We start from the raw sequence: 20510 nt of genomic DNA, 5'->3' as shown, positions 1-20510 counted from the left end.
TTTTGTCATCTGCTTTGAGGAACTTTTGTTTCTGTTTATAAAAATTGTGTTTTCAACAGGAAAAAATAACTCATACAAAATAGAAAAAGACACTATCTGGTTATCAGAGTCAGAATTGCAGATGTGAAAGTATCAACTAGAGAGCTAAAGAAAGTGTAAGAGAATGGAGGAGAATAAGAGAAGTGAATAAATTCCATTATATAGGCCACAGCTTTCTGGAATATTCTACATACTAATGGCAATCCTTCTATATTCGTGCTCACTCTAGGATCTTGGTGTGCTGAATCTGCAAGTTCAGTCCCATGTGAGCTTAATAGAAAGCTGCAGGAGTTAGTGTATGAATAATTGGCATAAAAATGTTTGAGACATAGAAACGTACATACTCACAGAGAAGTAGTATCAAATAAACTGTTTTGACTTGTTTATTTTACCTGTAAAACAGTATACTATGAACATATTTCTGAAGCAGTGAATATGAGTAGCATATTTGTAATCAGTTCACAATTATTTAAAATACTATAGAAATACAAATTTATAAAATGAGGGTATCCTCTATCATCAGCATGCTGTTTTTGGTTACTGTAGCCCTGTAGTATATAGTTGGATGTCAGGTAATGCAATGCCTCCTGTTTTGTTCTTTTTGCTTAGGATTGCTTTGGTTATTCAGACTTTTTTGGTTCCATATGAATTTTCAAATAGTTTTTTTCCAGTTCTGTGAAGAATGTCATTGGTAGTTTGATAGGAATAGCATTTAATCTCTAAATTGCTTTGGGCAGTATGACCACTTTAACAATATTGATTCTTCTGAGCATGAGCACAGACTGTTTTTCTATTTGTTTCTGTCATCTCTGATGAGATTGCGTTCTTAATTTGGCTCTCAGCTTCAACATTGTTGGTATGTAGAAATGCTACTGATTTTTGTACATTGATTTTGTGTCCTGAAACTGTGCTGAATTTTTTTTTTAAATAAGATCTAGGAGCTTTAGGGAAAAGACTATGGGGTTTTCTTGGTATAGAATCATATCGTCTGGGAAGATAGGTAGTTTGACTTTCTCTCTTCCTGTTTGGATGCCTTTTGCTTCTTTCTCTTGCCTGATTGCTCCAGATAGAACTTTCAGAACTATGTTCAATAGGAGTGGTGAGAGTGGGAATACTTGTCTGGTCCAGTTCTCAAGGGGAATGCTTCTAGCTTTTGCCCATTTGGTGTGATATTGGCTGTGGATTTGTATAGATGGCTGTTATTATTTGAGATATGCTCCTTTGATGCCTAGTTTGTTAACAATTTTCAACATGAAGGGATGTTGAATTTTGTTGAAAACTTCTGCATTTATTGAGATGATCACATGGTTTTTGTTTTTAGTCCTATTTTTGTAGTGAATCACATTTATTGATTTGCGTATGTTGACTTAACTTCACATCTCATGATTAAGGCCTACTTGATCCTGGTGGATTAGATTTTTGAGGTCTTGCTGGATTCAGTTTGCTAATGTTTTGTTGAGGATTTTTGCATCTATGTTCATCAGGGATATTGGCCTGAAGTCTTCTTTTTTCTTTGTGTCTCTGTCTGGTTTTGGTATCAGAATGATGCTGGCCTCATAGAATGAGTTAGGGAGGAGTCATTCCTCCTCAACTTTTTGGAGTAGTTTCAGTAGGATTGATACCAGCTCTTCTTTATTCATCTGGTAGAATATGGCTGTGGACCCATCTGTTCCAGGAGTTTTCTCGTTGGTAGGTTTTTTATTAGTGCTTCAATTTTGAAACTCATTATTGGTCTGCTCAGAGTTTCAATTTCTTCCTGCTTCAATCCTGTGAGGTTGTAGCTTTCCAGATATTTATCTATTTTCCAGGTTTGCTAGTTTGTGTGCATAAAGATGTTCATAATAGTCTGACGAGTTTTGGTATTTTTATGTGGTTAGTGGTAATGTCACCTTTGTCATTACTTCTTAAGTTTATTTGGATCTTCTCTATTTTTTCTTTATTAGTCTAGGTAGCAGTCTATCAATCTTATCTATTATTTTGAATAACCACCTTTTGTTCCATTAATCTTTTGTATGGTTTTTCGCACCTCTATTTTTTTTTTTCAGTTCAGCTCTGACTCTGCTTATTTCTTTTCTTCTGCTAACTTTGCTCTTGTTTTTGTATTTCCTCTAGGTGTGTGATTGTAATTTTAAATCTTTCTAATTTTTTTAATGTGGGCATTTAGTGCTATAAACTTTCCTCTTAAAAGTGCTTTAGCTATGTTGCAAAGATTCTGGTATGTTGTATCTTTGTTTTCATTCATTTCAGAAAATTTCTTCACTTCTGGTTTAATTTTATTGTTTACCCAAAAGTCATTCAGGGCTAGTTGTTTAATTTTCATGTAATTATAGAGATATTTTATGTAATTTTGGGAGATATTTTTCGTATTGTCTTCTATTTTTATTGTGCTGTGGCTTGAGAGTGTGGTTGATATAATTTTGGTTGTTTGAATTTGTGGAGAATTGTTTTATGGCCAACTGTGTGGTTGATTTTAGAGTATGTGCCATGTGCAGATGAGAAGAATTGGTATTATGTTGTTGAGGGGAGTATTCTGTAGATAATTGTTCGGTCCCTTTGGTCAAGTGTTGAATTTACATCTCAAATATCTTGTTTGGTTTCCTGCCTCAATAATCTAATAGTGTAAGTGGAGTGTTAAAGTCTCCCACTACTAGCTTGTGGTTATCTAAGTCTCTTTGTAGGTCTCTAAGAGCTTGTTTTATTAATCTGGGTGCTCCAATGTTGGGTAGATATACATTTGGGATAGTTAAGAGTTGTTTACTTGAGCCCTTTGTCACTATATAATGCTCTTCTTTATCTTTTTTGATCATTGCTGGTTTAATGTCTGTCTTGTCTGAAATAAGAATAGCAACTCATCCTCTATTTTGCTTTTGGTTTGCTCAGTAGAGCTTTCTCCATCCCTTTACTTTGTGCCTTTGGGGGTCACATGCTTACATGTGCTATGAGTCTCTTGAAAACAGAATAGAGTTGGGTCTTACTTCTTTATCCAACCTGCCACTCTGCATCTTTTAAGTGGAGGTATTTAGCTCATTTACATTCAAGGTTAATATTGATAAGCGTGGATTTGATCCTATCATTGTGTTGTTACCTGATTGTTATGCAGATTGGATTGCATAGTTGCCTTATAGTGTTAATGTTATATGTACTTAAGTGTGTTTTCATGGTGGCCAGTAGCAGTCTTTTGTTTCCATGTTTAGCATACCCTTAAAGACCTCTTGTAAGACAGGTCTAGTGGTAATGAATTTCCTTAGTGTTTGCTTGCCTGAAAAGGATCTTATTTTTCTTTTGCTTATGAAGCTTAGTTTGATTGGATGTGAAATTCTTCACTGAAATTCCTTTTTTTTATGAAGGCTGAATATAGGCACCCAATCTTTTCTCATTTGTAGGGTACTGCTGAAAAGTCCCTCTTAGCCTGATGAGGTTCCTTCATAACTGACCCGTCCCTTCTCTCTAACTGCCTTTAAGAGTTTTTCTTTCAATTGACCTTGGAGAATCTGACGACTATATGTCTTAGGAATTGTCATCTTGTGTAATATCTTGCTGGGGTTCTCTGACCTTCCTGAATTTGCACATCAAACACTCTAATGAGGTTGGGGAAATTTTCATGGACAATATCATCAAATATGTTTTCCAAGTTTCTTGCTCTTCTCCCTCTCTTTCAAGGATGCCAATGAGTCATAGGTTTAGTCTCTACATAATTCCATGTTGCTCAGAAGTTGTATTCATTCTTTTCCATTTATTTTTATCTCACTGAATTGATTCAAGCAATCAATCTTCAAGCTCTGAGATTCTTTCCTCGGCTAGGTCTATTCTGTTATTATTATTTCCTATTGTATTTTGAAATTCTTGTAGTAAGACTTTCAGCTTGGGAAGATCAGTTTTTTTTCTTAAAATGTCTATTTTATCTTTCAGCTCTGATGTAATTTTTCTAAATTCCTTAGAGTTTTTGAATTTGGCTTTGAGTTTCACCTGAATCTCAATGATCTTCATTCCTACCCAGATTCTGAATTCTGTGTCTGTCATTTCATTCATTTCAGTCTGGTTAAGAACCAATGCTGGGGAGCTAGCATGGTTGTTTGGAGGTAAAGAGATACTCTGTTTTTTTGAGCTACCAGAGTTCCTCCACTGGTTGTTTCTCATCTATGTGAGTCGATGTTCCTTTAGTTTGAAGTTGCTGTCCTTTGGATGAGATACTTTGCTTTTATATTCTATGTCCTTGAGGGTTTGACTGTTGTATAAGTTGAGTTCAGGCAACTGTGTTTGTTTCTGGAAGATTTCAGGGCACCAAGGCTCAGCTCAGCACCCCTGGGCTGCATGGTCTAACTCTGGAGGGCAGGTGCCAGGCCCATGGCTTTGTTCTATAGCCCCTCAAGGTTAAGCATTTGCTGCACTGGAAGGGCCAAGCTGTTCTTGGTCTGCTGGCAGCAACACTCCCAAGGGAAGTGCTGGATCAAGCACTTTATAGGGGCAGTGGCAGTGGGGTCTGCACTCATGCACTTGTGCCAGGAGTGATGATATGAAAGTGTCTGCATGAATGTGTGTGCTGTCAGCAACCTGGTGGGATTCACACACATCAGCGAGGGCGGGGGGGCACTGGTGGGTGCAGAGTAGCAGCATCCTTCTGTATGCATGCATCACATGGTGGTGCCATGGGGTATGCACTTCCTGGCAGGAACAGTGTGGCAGCATCCATGCAGAGGCAGTGCAGTGGAGTGTGTGCCTGAATGCTACCACTGGCAGTGGCAGTTTGGTGGGGTACATGCTTGCTCATGTCAGTGGGGCTGGTGTAGCAGCAGAAAGGCCTGTAGGCACACACACCAAGAAAAATGGGGAGGGAAGGTCAATGCTTGTGCACTGGCAGAACAATGGTGAGGGACTCTGGGTGAGCATGTGCCAGAAGAACAGTGGGGAAAGGCTGTGGGTGGGTGGGCATAGTGTGTATGCATCAGCATAAGCCCAATGCTGAAGTTCTACAATGGTTAATTGAGGTCTGCTGCTGAAGCAGTTATAGTAGCAGCTTCCAGGGAACGCCCTGCTTGGTCATTCAAGGCTTCACTTCAGGTGACAATGGCCAGGCAGGAACCCCAAGAGTGATCAGCAGACAGGGGGATGTTCAGATCAGATTAGCCCCATCCCACAGGCAAGGTAGCCCTGTTCTGTCCAGGTCTGAGTCAAAAAAGGACAAAGGCACCTAGAGAAGCATGATGAGATGTGGGGAATTGATGTCTCTTGCTGTGTTCCACTGCAGCTATTCCTGCGTCAAGCCCTTCTGGGCTCTGCACAGGCTGCAGTCCTGTCCCTGCCATTAATTCAAGCATCTCTCCCTTTCAGCTCAAATATCCATGGGGGTTGTGAGATCTCTTGCAGCTGGGATCCCAGAGGTCCGTGGTAAGAGTGAATCACTCCTTGCCTGTTTAACTCATCCCTCCCTGGGAGCCACTAGGGCCCAGGAACAAGTTCTGGGGCTTGGCAGCCCTGTGCAAAGTTGCCATTTTCCTCTCCCTTCATTTCAGGATCTGTGTCCTCCCTCTATCCTTTCTCAATATCTTCCTCAGAATATCTTCTGAGAGTGTGCCAGTCTTCTTGATGGTCTGGTCTCTAGGTGGGAGATTCTCTTTCTGGTTGCATCTAGTGGGTCATCTCGGCTCCTGCTTCCCCAACTTTAACACACATTCTGTTTTTTAATTTTTGTTATGAACATGGCATTTATAATGATTGTAAGTATTTTTAAAATGCTTAAGCACATTACTCTCAAAAGAATAATTGAATAATTACTTGATTAATATCAAATGTCAGCTCACAGGAAAAATCTCAATTTTTTTTAGTAATTCCAGGTCTTGCATCCTGAAACAGTAACTTATAAGTTGGTTTGCCTAGGTCAAGTTACCTAATTTCCCATTTCTGATAATATACATAATAGGAATGATTATTGGTACTGGATAGAGTTGTTAGGATTAAATTAACATTAAATATAAAATATCCCCATATAGTAGTTGTGTACATGTTAATAGCTTATGTTTCAGGTTCTCTTTTCAAAGGGCCACAGCTCGTACTGCTTCCTGAGTCCAGTTCAACATCTCAGGAATCAGCTAGTCTTGGTCAAAGCTTCACCTCTGTTTCTTGACCAATGGACCATTATTTTATTCCCACTATCATCTTCATCAGCAAAAGGGGAGTGATTGTCAATGGGAGCATAATACAGCCCGGGTTCCACATCAGGAGAGTTTCCCACTATCAGTCCTTAACCTCTGGAAAGCCATCATTGAAATGGGATGCTGCTGTACGGCCTGTGGAGAGGGCAGGGTGTAGATGTTTGACTCTGAAAAATGTACGTACCTTCTGTGAGTCTAAACTGGGTCATCTGTAAAATGAGACTATGGGTGCCATCTTCACAAAGTTGTTGTAAAAAGAAAAGGAGAAAAATCTAAAAGAATATCTCACACATAGTAGGTTTTGTAATATGTTGCTGCCAGCCCACTCTACCTCCTTTGTTTCATAAAACAGAATATTTAAAATGGCATCTGGAAATATACTAACATGAAGTAAACTTTTGTCCCATTCTATCACTTCCTTTTTTCACATGCTTTCCTGTCTCATTTTCCTTCTGGTTTGACATGGGTGAAACAATTTCTTATGAGCTTCAGAAAAAAACAAGGTACAGAAGAGCAAAGAATAGTAATGGCTTGGGTAGATGAACAAGGGAGTCATCAAACATGTATCCAAGTTACTAAACCCCTTAACTGAGCACAGGACCTTGAATAAGTCATTTTCAAGTTGTTGGTCTCTGATCTAACACAGAAGGGCACTCAATGTAAAAACAGTGTGTAGGGGCATGGGCTTTGGGTTACAGGGACTGGGATTTGACCCTGGTATCCATTACTTGCTGGTTGCATGATTGACAGCAACCAATTTATCTACAATGTGCTCCATAATTGTTGCTGTATTTTGTTATTTACTATTGTTATTATTCCACAAACCTTCAAAGGGTAAATTATAGGAGTGGAGATTTGACTTCCTGCCATGCATTACAATGTTCCACAAAGCTAAGATTTTTATAACTGTTGGACAAAGTGGTTGAAACATAGATTAAAGAAAATCTATAGAAAATTCATAAGCAGACCCAGATATATAACATTATTTAACATGCAATGAATATTTCATCTCCAATTAGGTGCACAGTTCAAGTACTGGGGCTTGGTCAGCTGGTAAAAGGTTCATTGAAAACCAAAGTTAGATCATAGTTTATACCTTGTCATTTAATCAGAACACTCTCTCCATGTGCTAATACTTAAAGTAAAAATTAAGATAAAAGCAAAAATAAAGCAACAAAAACTAAGATACTAAGAAACATATATGGTAATATAATAGTTTTAAGAAATTATACATATAATACATGTACATTTGTGTATATGCATGCAGAGAAAAATAATGGAATAAAATAGCATAATGTGATTTCAATGATGATGGAATTCATGGATATTGATATTTTTGAACTCCGCATTTGATTCAACAGTAAACATTTATTAAATGAATACGCATTACATTTAGGATTAAAAACTGAGTCTGTAAATGCTCTGCTACTTGTGAAGTAAAAAGCATAGAGCTGTAAAATTAATCTAGGTTAAGAAAAATATTTACTCCTCCCTAATTATGTCCCATTCTGGATAATGAGAAAATCACCATCCTGAATAAGATGATTATTATTCCCATGTATTGCTTTATCCTTTTACTCTGTATGAGAGTTTCCCTACACAAAATATACCATTGGATTTTTTGAAAAGGGGATATTCCCAGTATACAGGGATACTGACGGCCATCAGACAGAAAGTATAGGCTCCTTCTAAGCTGAAGAGAAAGCTGTATGTAAGAAAAACAAACGTATCATTATACTGCAAGTAGAAGAAGGGAGCCACACACAATCATCTATATTACATAAGAAATTCAGTGCTACCTCTGGGCTATGCAGTGTAATAATATTGGAGTGAAAAATATCCTCACCCTTTTTCTGTTGATAGGTTGTGCTTTTTCTGTACTCTGTTGTGGCCCTTTGTATTCACATCAGATGTGTACATAACCTGGGTCTCTGGGACCTTCCTGGAGCTTCAGGAAGAGATTACTGTGGGTCTGTAGGGAAGGACACTGGAGTGAGAGTCAGTAACTTTTCTTAGGCCCCAGTGCCTGAGACATCCAAGATGAGTTTCTTTTCCTGCCTTGATCTGCACCATCTCACCGATGTTGACTGAGCATCCATCACTTTTCATACTTCCAGTGGTTCAGAGGATGGAGAGGTTACAATAATGATTGCACACGGCCCAGGTCCTTGTGGAAGTGATGGTGATATCTGTAGAACTACCTTACTATTTAAGAGGAGAAAGTCCTCACTGGAATTATTAGAGACTCCTAAAAAAGGGGCTAGGCCTGGTACAATGGGCAGGACTCGTTGGGGCTGGATGGGAGGGAAGACAGAGGGGGTCCAGCCTGACTGGAGTGAAGAGTGGGGGCCTCCCAAGGAAGAAGACAAGGCTCTGAGATAACTGACAGGACACTCTAGGTCTGAGGCCATCCAGGTTTGGGACCAATTGGTGAAGGACACATTTGTTTCAATGGGATGCTGCAGGTTACCTTTACATCCTGAAATTGCACAAATATCATGAGAAGGAAAGTGCCCTGTATGCTTCTCACTGGTCCATGGGAACAGGGAAGAAACAGGGGTACTGACAATAGTAACGTAGCTGAGGTCAGCACACTAAACCTTCATTGAAGTGGGAAGTGGACATCAAGGGGAAGGACTTACAAGTAATTGAGCCCCCACGCTGTGTGGAAATTGTATGCCTGCTTTAGTTTCTCTCTGACCCCAGGTAACCCACATCAGCTGGTGAGTTTCTGCCTTTCTCCTAGAATCACCTTTTTTTATAGTCTTTTTTCACTTCTATCAGTTTTTTAAAGACAGAATTAGAATCTTTCTGTACATAGATTCATAAGCTCAGTTTTAAGGGAGGGATTGTACTTTTCATTCTGCATGCATTTCTTTGCAGAAAAGTTTAACAATGGAGATACGTTGGTGCCACCTCGTGACAGAAGCTTCAACTGCAGCTTGAACATCAATGAGCACGAAATGGAAGGGAAGGGCTGTGGACCAAACCCACCTTAAAGAACTTTCTGGAAGTCTGGGTGGAAAAGGGGATATTCCCAGTATACAGGGATACTGACGGCCATCAAACAAAAAGTATAGGCTCCTTCTAAGCTGAAGAGAAAGCTGTATGTAAGAAAAACAAACACATCATTTTAAAAATCCTTTGATACCTCTGGAGAAATAGCTAGACACCTATATAAGCAAAATTAGATTCTTCCATTTATGATCATTGTAATCTACCTTTGCCCTAATTATGACAATCTTTCCATGTAAATACACTTCTATGGTAATATTTTACACTTCTTTACAACAGAATTTTAGTTTTTTTAAACATTGGCCTGGCATTTCATCGTATGGATGCTCCAAAATTTATTTCACTAGTACTCTACTGAAAAAAATTTAATTCCTTTACCTTATTTTCTACTCCAAATAATAGCATACTTAACATCTTGATTATATATATGTAGATATCTTTGTAAGCATTTTATATTAGGTTTCTGAATGTGTTTTTTCAAAACTATACAATCTAAAAACTTCCATATTAGCACATTACATTCAAAATTCTACTACTAATTTATATTCCTAACAATGCAGTATGAAAGTGCCTGTTCTTTTACAAATTTGAAATAATATGAATTGTTGCTCATCTAATAGACAACAAATTAGTTCTTATCATTGTTTTCATTATAATTTGTTTTTGCTGCCTGCCTGCCTAGAACTCCAGCCTATGGATATCACATAATCAAATTTCACAACCCCATGTTATTTAAAGTGTCCTGATATTCTGTATTATCAACACTATGTGGATGACATATTTTCAGTGTCTGTATACTGCTAAAGTTCAGGGTATAGTTCAGTGTACATTTTACATGGATATTTACACTGGTGAGTTGAATGAACAAAACATCTTGGGAAAATTTTACTATTATGATAACAGAATTCGATGAATGTATGAGTATATGTGAAAGTATGTGTGTATATGAAGGTGAGTATGTCAGCGTGTGTGTGCTGACAACTACAACATTTCCTTTTGCTCCCTCTGCCCCTACATCGCTTTTGTGAACCCCTAATATCTGAGATAGTCTCAATTAATTTAGAAAGTTTATTTTACCTTGGTTCAGGATGCACACCCATGACCCAGCCTCAAGAAGTCTTGAAGACATGTGCCCAAGGTGGTCAGGGCACAGCTCAGTTTTAGACATTTCAGAGATATATGAGTCATCAATCAATATATGTAAAAAGTACATTGGTTTCCTCCAGAAATGCAGCAACAACTTGAAGGAGGTAGAGGGCTTTCAGGTCACAAGTAGGTGAGAGACAAATGGCTGCATTCTTTTGAGTTTCTGATAAGCCTTTCCAGTGAAGGCAATAAGATATTCATCTATCTCAGTGAGGAGAGGGGTGACTTTGAATAGAAAGGGAGGCAGGTTTTTCTTGAGCAGTTCCCAGCTTGACTTTGCCTTTTAGCTTAGTAATTTGGGGGTCCCAAGATTTTCCTTTCATATTACGCCCCTTTTCTTTTTTAAAATCTTTTGGAGAAGGTATTTTAGGAGAAAATGGGTCCCTGGTCTCAGGTTTCATCTGAACTTTTGTGGCTAGGACAGTTTATTCCTGGATGGGTACATCCTGTAAACTCATTTTTAGGAGGTTGTGAAGTCTCATGTCTATAAAGAGAAAGTAGGGAGAGGAAGGGAGAACAGCAACAAACAAAAGGATGATCCTGGAAAAATTATATAGGTCGCATTACTCTGAAGTCCATCCATTAGTAGGCAGTTATGAAAGTGGCTTTTATATGTAAATAGGTTACTATTATTTTCTTCTGAAGTTTAAGTTGTCTAGCTTTAGTTCTCAGGGATTTAAGAAAGCACAGCTTAGTTTTTGGTGATTTCAAATTAGGAAAAAATGAGGAAAAAGGAAAAATATAAGAAAAAATGGAAAATATTATTTTGGAGACTTGTAGCCAGGAAAAAATAGAATTCAGCCCAAACTGTAGAAAATAGTAAAAACTGAAAAACACTGAGCAAGACTAGAATCTAAAAACCAGTGTACAATAGTTTTTGAAACATAATTTTTCTCTCCAGTTATCCATTTTTACTAATGACAAATCATGGTAGGAACAATTTTCTTTATTATGCTTGGCTGCATTATTTGTATAAAGTACAGCAAAAATAATTATTTTTCACATAAACTTTTAAAAATTGCCTTTGATGGAACTTTGTTCCATAGAAGGAATCTCAAATAACACTTTGTTAAAGCAGAGCCCAGCCATGAATTTGTACCATCAAATACTCATAAGTCGGGTGAATTTCCTCTCCTCTTGAGGTTCCAAGATAAATCTGGGGCTCCTGGGTCTGTCAGAAAGTGACGTTCTTTACTTACCGCAGGTCAGAAATCCTGTACAGGGACTGTGTAAAGTATGAGGCCAGTTATTCCAAGGGCTTTTATTGGCTCCATAAATCAAGTTTGATTCCTTAAAGGAAAGCACATCATTCCAATCAAAGCCTTGGTAGAATAACCAGTTTCTCCAATACTGCCCTGTTACAAATGAAAACAGATTCTCATTGCACTTATGGAAATAACTGTATTGTCATAAGTTAAGAATACTCATAAATAATTTCCAAATTCTGGAGAAATCAGGTAGAAAGAAACAAATATGCTCCAAATTTTGTTCATAGGAGTATACTGAATTGTTAAAAGCTGTCAATAGCTCAAAAGAAAAGTTACAAGACTGAAAAAGCAAAACAAAGGATCAACAACGTTTTAAGCAAAAAGTCAAAAAGATTAGTTGAGTTTGTGCAGTTAATTCCTGTGCTGCTGCTATTCATGAGCATTTTAGCTCTCCATGAGTTCTGAAAGTTTCTCCTCTATTCTGATATCAAAGTCTCCAAAGTTATCAGAAATATAAATTCAAGAGCATCTGTTACAGTTTTATAGCTGATTGTAAAACCACCTTCTAAAGAGGACCCAAACAACATGACAATTGTCTGTGGATGACAAAACTTCAAGGCCACCGTAGTCAAATACACAATTGACAAGGAAATTTGTGACCTCTGTGGCACACAATAATTTTAATGTAACAATTTTGATTATTACTGATAATGTACACTAAGTTATATCAGAATGGCAGGAGTACCAGTAACATATTTACACAAATACAGCCCAAAGAAAACCAAACACCATTTTATATTTGACAATGTTTCCTGTATAATTTTTGTACCAGATAAGCCAAATTATGTCACTTTTGGACTTTGGGGTACCTAATATCTTAAAGTATTAATTAGGTCAGAAAGATATAATTTATAATTTGATTTCAGAAAGCTTTCAAATATCAAAGGGTTAAAACACTTGACATTGCAAAATAGGATCACAGATCACTATAAAATAAGTCATTCATTCAACCAAAGTGATAACTCAAGGATTTCAAAAAGGGCAAAACCCTTCATTCTTTGAGAGAGGAGTCTTAATTTTCCAAACAGTAAGCCCTAATAAAAACAGCACAAAGCCAGTTAAATTTGTTTTTCAAAATTTTATAAGTAATCTATAAAATTTTAATCTTGACTATAAAATATAACTTCAATAAGCCTTTTTATAACCTTTATAACCTTTAATAAGGAGCCAGTTAATGCTTCAAGAAAACGTTGATAATCTGACACAGGGGCCCATGTGCTGGTCTTGTATCAGTGTGCCTTTGAAATTAATGATTAATTTATAGAGAAACTGAACTTATTTTATCTTTTAAAATTGGTCCTTACAATCTCATGTGCCACTTTTTCTGAGATAGTTCCTGATGTGCCCACTTCTTCTGAGATAGTCCCTGGGCCTTGGGGGAGTTGAACAGCTTTAATTTCTGGCCCAGTGTCTCAGAAATGCAGTTTATTTTGATTGGCATCTTCTACAGGGCCAGAAGATGGGGATTTAATTGTTGTCAGTGTTTAAGACTTAGCAGGACTTGGTATCCTTTTTAGATTCAGGAGTCAAAACCCTGTAACTTGTCACAAGGACTTTAAAAGTATACACAGGAAGATACATGATGTAATAACCTTAATTAAAAGAAAATTTAAATCTGTTTTTTCCTAAGCAAAACAAACTTTATAATATTGGCATAGTAATTATTTCAACAAAACATACAATCTTTTAGGCCAGTTATCAAAAGGCAAAAGAATATTCTGTTGGAAGAAAACATGCCTTTCTGAAGTGCACAGAACATTATGTTAGAAGAAAACATGCCTTTTGAAAAAGGAGAGAAGGTCAAAAAATGGTGAGATGCAAAATAGTAGAACTTTGAGTTAAAAAAATTAAAATCTCTTATAATTTATTAAGAGTAACTCAACTCCTTAAGAAAACTTTATTGTTCTAACCAATAATTTAGTGTGTAAGTGGTTTTTTTTTTACGTCAAGCCCAATCTCTAGAAAGAGCATTATAATTTCCCATTAATTATAAGCAACTTGATCATATAAACGATTTTAGTTTCTTTAAAAATAAATCCTCTTATTGTGACTTACACAGATCATTCGTGACATGCTTGGACTTTCTGGTCGGTCCTAAACACCCCTCTTTCTTATACAACCAGTCATTTTATTTTAGGACTGAATTTACCATACAAATGCCTTTCTCATATAAAATTATTTCTCTTTAAGCTTTGTTACCATAAAAGACCTCTTTTTTTTTTTTTTTTTTTTTGAGAAGGAGTCTGGCGCTGTCGCCCAGGCTGGAGTGCAGTGGTGCGATCTTGGCTCACTGCAAGCTCCGCCTCCTGGGTTCACGCCATTCTCCTGCCTCAACCTCCTGAGTAGCTGGGACTACAGGCGCCCGCCACCGCGCCCGGCTACTTTTTTGTATTTTTAGTAGAGATGGGGTTTCACCATGGTCTCGATCTCCTGACCTTGTGATCCGCCCACCTCGACCTCCCAAAGTGCTGGGATTACAGGCGTGAGCCACCGCGCCCGGCCAAGACCTCTTTATTTTTATAACTTTCTTTACATCTATCTTATTTCCTGGTTCTTTTACCTTGTTTTATACATAACCTTTAAATGAGCTTTGAATTAGACAAAACTTGTTCACTTTTTTTTAAAAGGACACACTCTATTTTAGCAAGAATGTTTTTCTACTGTATATTTTTATTGAGAAATAGTCAAATAATAAAACATCTATTATTTAATTTAATATAACTTTGTATTCTAAATTATAACAGGTTTGTCTACAAGTATTTATCCATTACATTTACCTAATTATTTTAATTATTTACATAGATCATTTATGAAAACTGTGATAGTCATCATTTAAAGTTATAAAGCTACCATTGCAAAATAATAACTGGGACAGTGAAAAGGATCTGAGCTAACTGACTCTAGCTTGCTTTTAACCTCCAAGCTGTCTTTGTTTATTCCTGGGTGTAGGCTGAACTAACTTTGGGAGGAACTTAGTTTATAGTTTAGCTTTGAAACAGTGATGATAACGGTCCTTTCCTAAAACAAACCTCCTTACTGCCTGTGGATTAGACTGCCCAAAATCACAAAATTAGCAGTTATATTACTAAATTCAAGATGCAACTGTTTTCATTAAGTCAATAACAATATCTTATTTATTTAAAATTACACAAGCAAAGATCATTCTACTTTGGGCTTGGTTTATAGTTTTGTAACCCCTATACCAAATCTTGACACCTTGTAGTATTTGGCAGGGATAAGTATGAAATTGCTTGATTAATAAATGCAAACAAAAATGTATGCTGGCAGTTCTTAAGACATTTCAAATATTACTTTTTCTATAGTTTTAGAGATAGCTTACTTATTAAGGATTTTACTTAAGTTACATAAATTTGAAAATGCTGTTGACTATTCTTTTCTTTTTCTGATAAAATATTTGATTCAAGCACTTTTATTTTCTTAAGCCAATTAATTACAGATCTTTATATAGTTTCAGTAGTGAAACATTGTGTACACAGCACAGAAATACATAGACCTATCAGACATGATGATAGAAGTACATCTTATAGACTGTATAGAAGTACATCCTCAGAGCTCCTTTTTTTTCTATCCTAGACTTGCAAACTCTTGATAACCTGTTTCATTACCCTGTCAGTTGTCAACTAAATAGACCTAGATCTGTATATTCAAAGAACTCTTAGATGAAACATCAGATAGAAAAATTTATCTTTCAAAGTACAGAGAAAAAGTCTGGTTGTGCTAGAGGAAAGTTAAAGATAGATGCCAAATCAAACATAAAATTATATAAGTTTATTATGGGATTGTATAAGGAGACCAACTTTATTTAGATAGAGATTACTTTTTCTTAAGGGAATCTCTGAGCTATGGGCAGAGCCCACACTGAATTCTGGGTCTCTAAAAAGGGAGAATTATGAAGCTAAACCACATGATGCTTTTAGAGCTCTTAAAAACAATTTTTTTCTAAACAAAGACATTTCTAAGTGTCTAAACTACATTCTTCCTTAAAAACCCAAGAGTAGCCTCTGTTGCAATAACTACTTTAGTCAAAAAAATCAGGTGAAAACAGAATTCAGTCAACTGAGAAGAAAAAAACTTTTACTCAAAAAAAAAGACTAGGTCCTAGGAGAAAAAAACAAACAATAAGACAACAACATAAAGGTTTTTAAAATATAAATTTGCACATATGCACACATACACACACACACACATCTTGGATGTTAGCCTTTTAATTGAGCTGACTTTTAACCACTGAGCTCCTTTAAAATAAATCCTTTTAAATCTCATTACCATATTTTAGCTAGGACTTATTGCAGCTATTTCAGAAGTATCAAGTAGCAAACCAGAAAGGGCTTGATTTAAGAACTAAACCCAGGCTGTCATGGTGAAAAAAAAAAAAAAATCAGGACCTTAGCTATTGAACTGCAGCATGGGATGACCACAATCTCTTTCAGTTTGGCCTGACTAGCAACAAAAAGGGCCTTGTTATGTAAATTAAGCCCCTTAAATAGTCAAAATAAAAAACATTTCCATTTTTTTCTTTATTGGCTGTTTTTCTCCCCCAACTACATCACCTTTTGTGTGTGTGTATTGGGTGGAGGGGATTTAGCGACTTTAGAGGCCTTGTTCCCCATAATTTGGAACTTTCCTTCAGATTTGATCAAGTTGGATAGAGTTGGTCAAACACAGTAAGAAAAAGACAAAACACAACAACAAAAACAGAAACAAACCAACAGTTAAGCAAAACAAATGATTGCACAACTTATATGATTACTGAGTACTCTAACAGAAAGGAGAAATTAAGACCAGCTAGTTGTTAATCTTAACTTAGGCCAAGACAAACTCCAATTCAGTTACTTACCTAGAAATGGGTCTGAAGCTGAAAACTGATCTCTATCATCCTAGAAGCAGAAAAAAATACTCATCTTCCCTCTTGGAGGCAAGATCAAACTCCATAAAGGAGTTACCTGCCTTCCATCATCACGGAAGCAGGAAAACTTGACTTCCTTGTGTTGGAAGCAAGTAAAATGGAAAAAAAGAGGAGTTGTACAGCAAAATAAGCCCTAGATATTGACCAGATTTGGGGAGATCAGGGATTCTCTGGAGGATGTGCTCTCAGATTTCAGCAAATTTTCCTATTGGCTTGAGCCATAAAATTGGTACCCAGCACCAATAAGAAATTTGTCAAAGGTCAGGGACATTCTCCACTCAGAATCCCTCCATGGTTAGCAAATGTGAACCCTGAATATCTGAGATGGTTTCAGTTAATTTAGGAAATTTATTTTGCCAAGGTTGAGGATGCATGCCCATGACACAGCCTCAGGATACCCTGAAGACATGTGCCCAAAGTGTTCAGGGCACAGCTTGGTTTTATACATTTTAGAGAAACATGAGACATCAATCAATACATTTAAGAAGTACATTTGTTCCATTCAGAAAGGCAGGAACAACTCAAAGCAGGGAGGGGGCTTCCAGGTCACAAGTAGGTGAGAGACAAATGGTTGCATTCTTTTGAGTTTCTGATAAACCTTTCCAAAAGAGGCAATCAGATATGCATCTATCGAACAGGGGGATGACTTTGAATAGAATGGGAAGCAAGTTTGCCCTGAGAAGTTATCAGCTTGACTTTTCATTTTAGTTTAGTAACTTTGTGACCCCAAGATTTTCCTTTCACACTTTGCTTCCCATTTGGTTATTGATTCAGAATGAATATCTGACCATCGGCCCCTAACAGAGCTACATTTTTGACAAAACAACTCTGTGCTGTTGTACACACATGAGCTGGTGATACTTTATTCAAATATGCATTTTGCAATCATCCACACTATCTGATCTTTTCAACTATGGTCAGTAACATCTCTGCAGAATATTTCCACAGTGATGTGATGATTTGTGTCTGGATTTCAGCCATGTTATCTGCACAGGTTTTCTTATACACAACTGGCCCTATCACTTTAGATCTTTTTTGGATACCTTCAGTAGTTTACCAGGAAGACATACAATGTCCATTTCATTTGTCTCTAAATCCATATCTGCCAAATTGCTGAAGTTAGAAATTAACAAAGATGCAAACGATGATTCCTGGACTGCCTGAGTCCTTTGACCAAGGGGCAGAAGCATTTAATACCCAGGAAGTGGATCTGACAAAATGTAACTGGTGTTAGCACAGTCTGGAACATCTGGAAAATGCTGTTATCTAAAAGAAAAATATTTTAAAAAAGAAAAGGGAATTGATACCAAAGTAACTTAGTGTTAAAGGGGACTAAGGGTTAAGAGTTCAAGTGTTAAGAGTTTAATTGTGTCCCCCAAATGACATGTTGAAATTCTAACCTCCAGTACCTCAGAATATGACCTAATTTTGAAATACATTACTTACAGAAGTTATTAGTTAAACTAAGATGAGGCCATGGGCAAAGCAAGGGAAGGAAGCCAAGCCAAAAACTCTCTCCAGTGGGTTTCACCTGCAGTAGATGCCTGTTATCAGCTGAGGAAGTGCTCATGTATTCCTAGTCTGTTAAGGCTTTTTATCATGAAAGAGTGTTGGATGTTGTCAAATGCTTTTACTGCATCTATAAATTATGTGTTTTTTCTTTTATCTTGTTAATACAGTATATCAGATTACTTGGTTTTTAGATGTTAAATCTTGTCTTCCTGGGGTATGTTGTTGGATTCAGTTTGCTAATATTTTATTAGGGATCTTTCACCTCACCTCCATGGTTAGCTGTATTCCTAGGTGTTTTATTCTTTTTGTGGCAATTGTGAATAAAATTGTGTTCCTGGTTTGGCTCTCAGTTTGACTGTTGTTGGTGTATAGGAATGGCTAGTGATTGTGACATTTAAAAGAAAGTGGTGAATAGGAGAGAGGCCTAACGTGCAGCTCACACTTGGATGGACAGAACAGCAAGTGGAGATTCTCACTGTGAACTTTTGCTTCAAGAGCCACTGCAGGAAAGGGCATAACAAAAAACTACAGACAAATATCCCTGATGAACAATGCAAAACTCCTCAACAAAATACTAGCTAACTGAATCCAACAGCATATCAAAAAAATTAATACACCATGATTAAGTGTGTTTCATACCAGGGATGCAGGGATGGTTTAACATACACAAGTCAATAAATGTGATACATCACATAAACAGAATTTAAAGCAAAAATAATATGGTTATCTCAATAGAGGCAGAAAAAGTTCACAAAATCCAGCATCACTTTATAATTAAAACTCTGATCAAAATTGGCATAGAAGGGACACCCTTCAAGGTAATAAAAGCCAGCTATGACAAACCCATAGCCAACATTGTAGTGAATGGGGAAAAGTTGAAAACATTCCCTGTGAGAATTGGAATAAGAAAAGGGTGTCCACTTTCAGCACTTCTATTCAACATAGTACTGAAAATCCTAACCAGAGCAATCAGACAAGAGAAAGAAATAAAGGGGATCCAAATCGGTGAAGACAAAGTCAGACGGTTGCTGCTTTCTGATGATATAATCGTATACCTAGCAAACCCTAAAGATTCATCCAAAAAGCTCCTAGATCTGATAGATGAATTCAATAAAGTTTTGGGATGCAATATCAATGTACACAAATTAGTAGCACTGCTGTACACCAAAAAATGACCAAACTGAGAATCAAAGAAAGAACTCAATCTGTTTCAAAAAAAAAAGACAACAAAACAAAACAAAACAAAAACATCTTGGGAATATGCCTAACCAAGGAAATGAAAGATCTCTACAAGGAAAACCACAAAACACTGCTGAAAGAAATCATCATAGACAACACAATCCCATACTCATGGAAACACAAAATGGAAACACATCCCATGCTCATGGATGGGTAGAATCAATATTGTGAAAATTACCACACTACCAAAAGAAATGCAATTTCCATCAAAATACCATCATTATTCTTCACAGAACTAGAAGAAAAAATCCTACAATTTATATGGAATCAAAAAGATCCCACATAGCCAAAGCAAGACTAAGCAAAAGAACAAATCTGGAGGCATCACATTACCCAACTTCAAACTGTACTACAAGGCTATTGTTGCCAAAACAGCATGGTACTAGTATAAAAATAGGCATGCAGACCAATGGAGCAGAATAGAGAACCACAAAATAAGGTCTAATACTTACAGTCAACTGATCTTCACAATGCAAACAGAAACATAAAATGGGGAAAGGATACCCAATTCAACAAATGGTGCAGGTGTAATTGGCAAGCCACATGTAGAAGAATAAAACTGGATCCTTATCTCTCACTGTGTTCGTTTGTTCTCATTCTGCTATAAAGACATACACGAGACTGGGAAATTTATAAAAGAAAGAGGTTTAATTGATTCACAGTTCTCCATGGCTGGGAGGCCTCAGGAAACTTACAATCATGGCAGAAGGCAAAGGGGAAGCAATGATCTACACATTGTGGCAGGAAAAAGAAGTGCAAGCAGGGGAAATGCCAGACACTTATTAAACCATCAGATCTCATGAGAACTCACTATAGTGAGAACAGCCTGGGGAAACCTACCCCTACTATCCTTCAGCTCCCACTGGGCCCCTCTCTTGACACATGGGGATTATCGAGATAGATCACAACTCAATATGAAATTTGGGTGGGAACGCAACCAAATGATATCACTCACCTTATACAAAAATCAACTCAAGGTGGATCAAAGACTTAAATCTAAGATCTGAAACTGAAAATTATAGAAGATAACACCTGAAAAACTCTTTTAGACTTTGGCTTAGGCAAATAGTTCATAAGCAAGTACCCAAAAGGAAACGCAACAGAAACAAAGACAAATAGATGGGAGATAATTAAACTAAACAGCTTCTGCACAGCAAAAGAAATAATCAGTAGGCTAAACAGACAACTCACAGAGTGTGAGAAAATATTCTCTAA

The sequence above is a fragment of the Theropithecus gelada genome, chromosome X (genome assembly GCF_003255815.1).
Source record: "Theropithecus gelada isolate Dixy chromosome X, Tgel_1.0, whole genome shotgun sequence".
Taxonomy (NCBI): Eukaryota; Metazoa; Chordata; class Mammalia; order Primates; family Cercopithecidae; genus Theropithecus; species Theropithecus gelada.
Note: the sequence above shows the minus strand (reverse complement) of the source record.